At 39.4% G+C, this 8,115-nt stretch overlaps 1 pseudogene; it reads left to right on the top strand.

The window, feature by feature from the left end:
* The first annotated feature begins 7,373 nt into the window (after positions 1 to 7,373).
* On the top strand, positions 7,374 to 7,893 carry LOC125350055 (annotated as a pseudogene).
* Positions 7,894 to 8,115: the final 222 nt, after the last annotated feature.

Here is an 8,115-nt window from a genome sequence, read left to right as displayed (position 1 = left end):
AATCAGGCACTTTATATATATCATATTTAATTTTCACTATAATCCAACAGCATGGTTGAGTTGTCAAATTTTAAAAATTGAAACTCAAAGACACTTTTCCAGACTGTAGAGTGAGAAAGGGACCCATTTCATCCAATCTGTTTCCAAAGCCCCTTCTAGAAAACACGGACTCCTGTCACTGTTGGAAGGAGACAGACCTATATGTCTCCCATTTAGGGAAGACAATGGTTGCTGTTCCCTTGCATTTAACCTCAAAGTGGGGAAAGAATTTATGGAAATCTTAGAATTCATAATGTTTGATAGCTGTTATCACCAATGGCAGGCTCAAGGAAGGGAGTTCTGAAATCCTGAGCCAGTGAAGGTGGTTCCTTTTTGTTTTGTTGCTTTAATTCCTGTGCTTGTGATTCATATGGTTAAATCTAGAAAATATTTTCCCTTTACAGCAGGAGCTGTGGCCCAGATGTGTTCCTGGAACCGGCAAGAGTGGGAGCAGAAATTATCACAGGAGTATTTCCGCTTCAACGATGAAAGCAGAGGTGGCTTGAGAGAAGGTAGTAGCACAAATGCGCTGCTTTTGCTTCTGGTCTTGGTCATTTCTGTAGTTGTGGATTTCGTCACCTGCACTGCTCCCCACATGAATCTATTGGCTCCCCAAAGGTTGGAAGTCCTTTCATAGACCCAGTTTGGCATTTGTCTTAGGACTCAGCCCAGATGGGGCAGATCAAAGGCACTCAAGTAGCTGCAGAATGAATTAAACACACCCAAAATACATACTTTCGATTCAATCAGCTTGAGACAATAATTTCTGCATTTGCACACAGTAGCTTCTGCTTCCTCTTTTGTCGAGTATGGTGAATCATTTTAAGAAGGTTGTACCATTTGAATTCTGTTTTGAACTTGTAATTGAGTCTCTTGTTTCTCATCTGCAGATTGATTCCTGAAATAAAATATCACTGCCAATGTCATAGTTATGTAAAAGTTATTGCAGAAGCAAATATTTATAAAATCTGGTATCACTTGCTTTGTGAAGTTCAGAAGTGTTACGCTCCAGCACCTAGGCTAAATGAAGTCTACTCTTAAATTTCACTATGGTTCAAAATCATGCCATGTTAGCTTGTTTTGACTTTATAGAAACCTTTTTCATATTTGCTTGTTGTTTTTTTTTTTTAATTCTTCCTTCAAAGCCCAACTTCAGCCAGGTACTGGTGGCTCTTCCTTTGATCCTAGCCACTCAAGAGGCTGAGATCTGAGGCTGGAGGTTCAAAGCCAGCCCAGGCAGGAAAGTCCATGAGACTCTTATCTCCAATTAGCCACCAGAAAACCAGAAGTGGCACTGTGGCTCAAAGTGGTAGAGTGCTAGCCTTGAGCAAAAGAGCTCAGGGACAGCACCAATGCTCTAAGTTCAAAACCCATGACTGACAAAAGAGACGACTATCTGAAGCACCAGGAAATGGTACTTGTAAGTTTGGGGCGGGCATGGAATGGGACTAAGGGGAGAGTGGTAAATGAATGAAGAAGAGAGAGGTGTAGAGAATACAGTCAAGATATACTGTATACACTACAAAATAAGGAAAAAGGTGAGTTGGGGGGGGTGAGAATGTTGAAATGGGTGACACAGGTTAAAATGTATTGCACTCATAGACTGCTTTGTTAAATGACAAAACATTCAATACATATCCTACAAAATTAAGAAAAGGGAGGGAGGGAGTGGGTTGGGAGGGGTGGGTGAGAATGTTGAAAGCGGTGACATTGATGAAGATGCACTGTACTCATAAACTGCTTTGTTGAATGGCAGCTCCTTGGCACAACTAAAGATATATATATATATATATATATATATTTGGCCAGTCCTGGGCCTTGAACTCTGGGCCTGAGCACTGTTCCTGGCTTCTTTTTTTGCTCAAGGCTAGCACTCTGCCACTTGAGCCACAGCACCACTTCTGGCCATTTTCTATATATGTGGTGCTGAGGAATCGAACCGAGGACTTCATGCATATGAGGCAAGCACTCTTGCCACTAGGCCATATTCCCGGTCCTAAACAATATTTTTAAAAAGCTATTTCTTCTTATCCTATTGAGAGAACAAACTATTTCCTTAATAAACTACTAGATGGTTCTAGGATTTTAATACTCTGTTGAGTGAAATCTTTTGTTTCCTAGACACAGTCATCTTGGAGTCTTTTGATTTGGGCCAAATTGGATCAATTGTTATAGGTTCCCTGTATAATCGGATTTTAGCTATTTTTCCATTGCATCCTTAAGATAGTTCTATTTTTCCTTATTCCTTTTTAGCTTCACTTTTCAAGTGCAAGTAAATTTCCCAGTCTTTTTTCTTTCTTGTAGAAAGACGACTGTGAGGAGCAGTCTCTGGCTCCTTGTTATGAATGAATTGAATCGTCACATATTTTCTGTATTTAAGGAGGCTGAAAGGAGAGATTTGCTAGAGAGTGGTTGCTATTGTAGGTCTGGGAATATGGCCTAGTAGCAAGAGTGCTTGCCTCGTATACATGAAGCCTTGGGTTCAATTCCTCAGCACCACATACATAGAAAAGGCCAGAAGTGGCACTGTGGCTCAAGTGGTAGACTGCTAGCCTTGAGCAAAAAGAAGCCGGGGATAGTGCTCAGGCCCTGAGTCCAAGCCCCAGGACTGGCAAGAGAGAGAGAGAGAGAGAGAGAGAGAGAGAGAGAGAGAGAGGAGAGAGAGAGAGAGAGAGAGAGAGAGATTGTAATATTGAGTTGTCAAAACAATGTCACTTATATTGAACCAGAATTTATCTCCTGATAATATTTAATTGAGTTCAGTTTCTGCTTCTGGAATCATAAAATAGATCCTTTCATGTGTCATAGCGAAAATTTCAGGGTGCCTACATTTTCTCTTCAATATTTTCTCCTTCAGCATAGATAGCCTGAGTGCTCTTAACAAAGCCTTGCATCTCTTCATTCTCCTCTGGATAATTCTCAATTTCTGGTCAGGTGCTACAGTCAGTGAAGGACTTTGAGAGAATGGGAGAGTATGCACATCATTTAGCTTCTTTACAACTTCCAGAAGTTTTCAGGGAACTTGGAAAAGCAGAAAGAAGCAACTACTTAGCATCTGCATATCGATCAATGTTCCTCTAGCCTTAGATTGTGATGACAGTGTACAGATCATTTATGTCTTGTTCATTATTGAATTCTCAAAGCAAAGCTCCAGTGCCTGTCTTGTTACATGGGCAAAGCAGTATCTATTGATTGAAGACAGAAGGAGCTCTAAATAAAGTGCTCATCTGCCACCTTGGGTGCTTGGTTGAACCCAGGGCCTGGGCTCTGTCTCTGGCCTTCTTTTAACTCAAAAGCTAGCACTCTACCACTTGAGCCACAGCTCCAGTTCTGGTTTTTTGGGTAGTTTAGTAAAGATAAGAGTCTCATGCATATTCCTGACTGGTCTGGCTTCAAACAGTGATCCTCAGATCTCAGCCTCCTGAGTAGCTAGGATTACAAGCGTGAGCCACTGGCACTCAGCCTGTTCTATTATAATTATCTGCTAACCTGCCCCTTAACATCTACTGAGTGCTTCATTTTATTATTCATTTATTATTTATCCATCCATTTGCTTGTGTGTATGTGATAAAGTAGCTCATTCCTTTCATTGGTAAGTCATTTGTATCTAAATTAAACTACATGATAATTATTTTGTCTGGTACCTCTCTACGTAAGTAAAAGAGAAATAACCATAAGGAGGAAGGGAAGTAAGATATTGGGAAAAGGGAGAAATGCTGGTGTGCTCAAAGTCACAACAAGCCCATGGGCTTCACAAGACAAGGGTCTTCCTTTGAAGGAAAAGCTCTCAGCTTTCCTGGGCTCAAGCCAGTTTCTGGATGGATATGTCACAACTGGCCAGGGAATGCAGAGGAGGACAATATTTAGGACACTATCTACAAAGAGATGGGGCATTGGTGTGCTTCAATGGGCTAGGTGAATTATGATAAATTATTTACCTCATCATTCTAGGGTGGTTCAGATCGGGTCTAGTGAAAAGAATGGGCTAAAAAGAAGTGGTTATCAACTCACAAATGGAAAAGTCATCAGAGAAGCACCATGTCAAAATTCAAAAGTCCAGGAGGCCCACCCTGAAAGTACTACTTTTTCTCTGGTGGGAAATGATATTCTTTTAAGGGAAACATTTCTCTCATGTCAGATGACTTAATGATTGGATAAGAAAAAAAGAAAACTTATTGAAAATAGTTCATTGTATTAAAAAATGCAATGGTAGTAGATACAATAGTTAGTAGCATCCAAAGTATCATCAATCTAATTGCTAGAAAAGAACCTAAGAAAATAGCCTGTTTTGTGCTGGTTGGAACAAATTCAGATCTACATGATAATCAAGATGGCCACAGCCAGTCATTAACATAAAACTATTCCAGATGTGACACAAGGAGAAATGGGGTGCCTTCCTTGAAGTCAGAACCCTTCTGGCTCAGCCAACAATACTGCTTGAATGAAGGCATGATCTTGGCTCTTTTTTTCTAGATATATCCATATAGATATGTGCCAATGCAAGTTTCATTTTTGATAACCCAGCAGGCATTCATTTACGTGACTCAGTAGGAAAGGATTTATAATTTAAATAGAATTAATTTTTTAGCATTCCCAATTACCTACATCAAAGACAAGTTTAGAATTACTTTTACAATAAAAATTTTAAATTCATGGCTATCCAATACAAGCTGACAAAGAAACTGTTGAAGATTTCTCATGTGAACTTTTTGCTTCTGATTCAAGGTCTTGCTCTACCACTTGAACCATGCCCCCAGCCCTTTTTCTTACAGATTTTTTTCCCATAAGGTCTAGAGCTAGCATTTTTGGTACAGGGTAATGATTCTCATCCCATATAGCTGGGAATATAGATATGCCTCTATAATGCCCAGCTTGTTTGTTGAAATAGGGGTCTCACAAATTTCTTTGCCATCACTGGCCTCAAACCATAATTTCCTTTCTTCTATCTCCCAAGTAACTAAGATCACAAGCATGAGCTACCATATCTGGCTTCATGTGAACTTTCAAATATGGATTGTTTTGATTATTCCAAGGAAGTTTATCCATCCCCCTCTTTATTTATATACTCAACAAATTATTAAATGCCTAATATAGGCCAAGCTTATAGGTCTTGTAGATATGGAAATGAATAAGGCATGTATCTGCCCTTAAGTATTTGCTACCTTAAAGGGGTGACACCTATAAACAAGCAACTACTGAACATCACAACTTGCTAGCCAGTAAGGCATAACTGTTATAGCACAGTGTGTGGGGGGATAGCTAATTCTGCCTGGCTTCATAGTACTGACTGAATGAGGGATGAAGGAGAAATAGGACTTGAGGGTCTCTGTTGGCATGTGTGGATAGTGACATCTTTAGCCAAGTGGGAAATATAGAAATGGGAGAAAAATTGAGCTGAGGAAAAAAGCAAGCCAGTTTGCAAATGCTGAGTTTAAGAGATAAGTGGGGGTGTTTAAGTAAAGATACCCATGTGGCTGTTACAAGAATTTAGGCTATTTCAGGAATTCCAGGCTGAAATCCTAACTTGGAAATCATCAGTATAAGAATGATTGACTCTAAGGTGATAAAAGAGCACAATCCAGTCATGTGGAAAGACCCTGCGACATGACTACAGCTCGTGGCCAACAGCTGCAGCTGTGATCCACAGCTGTAAACTATCGGCTGTGTCATCTTCCTGTCCCTATGGAGCCAGGAAGAGCAAGATTGCAGGAGGAGCCGATGAACAGAATGGTGATCATTTAGGCCTCTTTGTTTTGGAGTCATTTATTACATAGTAAGAAGTGCCTAAAAAAAGCGTCTGCCTTGATAGTATGATACAAACCCATTCGTCTTTTTAGCTGTTTGCCTATATCTCTGGAAGCATTATTTTTCCCTTTTGAAGATTCAATAGTTTGATCAAATTGTTTTATATTTTAAAATATTGTTTATTATTTACAAGTGATGAATCAGGCCTCCTAATGTTTCCTTTTAAATGTTAAGTCTAAAATCCATTGTCTGGAAGATGGAATCACATGTGCCAGATTTATTAATGTTTATGTCCTTTAGAGTACAGGGAAATTATGAATAATCTTTAAAAGAAGCAAAGTAATGAAAACATTTTTAAAATGTCTTTCAAAAGCAGGAAAAGGCTTAACCTGCTCCATTTACAGGAATGGCTATTGACCTTCTGTTCTTAGTGTGTGACTCACCTTTTGTTGTATTTGACTAACCTTTTATCCTTCAGTCCCTATTTTTTCAGCTCACCTGGCAACATGAAGTATTCATTATGTCTCATCTTATCAGCCTTAATTATATTGCAGTGTGTCCTCTGTGAAAAACAATGTGAATATGACTTAACACTATCCTCACCATGAAATGAAAAAATGTCCTCTGAATCATATTGCTTTTTATAGGGAAAAAATCATTATGGTGAAAAAGTCATAGAAGTTTTTCTAAAACTAACCTCTATTCCTATGTAGCCATTGAGAATTTGAAATATGGCTCATCTGAGTTGAAATGTCTTATAGGTATGAAGTACACATAGTTTCAAAAATTATACTTGATTTTCAAGATTTAGTTTTAAAAAAGAATATAAAATATCTCATTGATAATTTTAATACTGTTAGAATGGTGATGTATTTTTGACAATGCATTAAAATTAATTTTATCTATTTCTTTTTATTTTTAAGTATAATTTTATAGTTATTACTAAAGTGATGTACAGAAGGCTACCATTCTGTAAGTCAGGTAAAGGACATTCCTTTTTTTGAACAATGTTTCTCCTTCCTTTTCTCTTCCCCACCTTTCCCAGCCCATTCCTGCCCACAAATTAGCGAGGTCATTTTCTCATAGTGTCTACTGAGTAACATGATTGCATATGATTGCATTTGTTCACCCTTCCTCCCTCCCTTTCTGCATTCTTCCTTTGCATCCCCCCAAAGGAAAAACACTTCACCACCACAACTAACAACAACTCATCTATTTAGAACTTTTTATGTGACTACTAAAACTTTGTGATTATATGTATGGTTCAGCTTTGTGACTTTCATTTTTGCATCAGATGCCTCTGATCTAAAATGCCATGCCCAAGATGTAAGTTTCAAGTACAAAGGCAGAACTGCATACTTGGTCTGATATGATCACATGAATACTGTGTCTTAGTAACCGTTCCCCGCCATCTTCTCTTCTGATTAAGCACTCACTAACTCTGTCAGTGCTCTGCTGACTTTCTCAACATACTTCTCCTATTTTGAGAAGCTTCAAAGCCAGCACTCCTTTCCCCAAACCTACAAATGTATCTCTAAAATATTAATAGGAGATAATTGACCATCCAGAAAAGAGGGTGGTAGGCGCGTGCTTCCGGGAGTTGTTTGGAGCTTGGGAGCTCGCGGCTGGAAATTCGCTGGCGGAGCCCTCATGTCGCATAAACAAATTTACTATTCGGATAAATACGACGACGAGGAGTTCGAATACTGGCATGTCATGTTTCCCAAGGACATAGCCAAATTTGTCCCTAAAACCCATTTGATGTCTGAATCTGAATGGAGGAATCTTTTTTTTTTTTTTGCCAGTCCTAGGCTTTGGACTCAGGGCCTGAGCACTGTCCCTGGCTTCTTTTTGCTCAAGGCTAGCACTCTGCCACTTGAGCCACAGCGCCGCTTCTGGCTACTTTCTGTATATGTGTTGCTGGGGAATTGAATCCAGGGCTTCATGTATAGGAGGCAAGCACTCTTGCCACTAGGCCATATCCCCAGCCCTGAATGGAGGAATCTTGGTGTTTAACAGAGTCAAGGAAGGGTACATTATATGATCCATGAACCAGAACCTCACATCTTGCTGTTCCAGAGGCCACTACCCAACAAGCCAAAGAAATGAAGCTGGAGAACCATTTTCAACCTCAAGCTTTACCCAACTGTCCTTCCTAACATCTTTCTCATAGCATGATTATGTTGCATTCTTATTTCTCACTTTGATATTTAAAGGATGTTTGTTACACTGTTTGAATGTGCTGAAAACTGCTTTGCTTCTTGAGTAGAGCCACCACCACAACCTTGCCAGAGGAGTGCTTTGTGGGCTACAAGCTCAGCTGAGTGGGGT

The sequence above is a fragment of the Perognathus longimembris genome, chromosome 4 (assembly GCF_023159225.1).
Source record: "Perognathus longimembris pacificus isolate PPM17 chromosome 4, ASM2315922v1, whole genome shotgun sequence".
Taxonomy (NCBI): domain Eukaryota; kingdom Metazoa; phylum Chordata; class Mammalia; order Rodentia; family Heteromyidae; genus Perognathus; species Perognathus longimembris.
The sequence above is the reverse complement of the archived record's forward strand: the minus strand, read 5'-3'. Positions and strand labels throughout refer to the sequence as shown.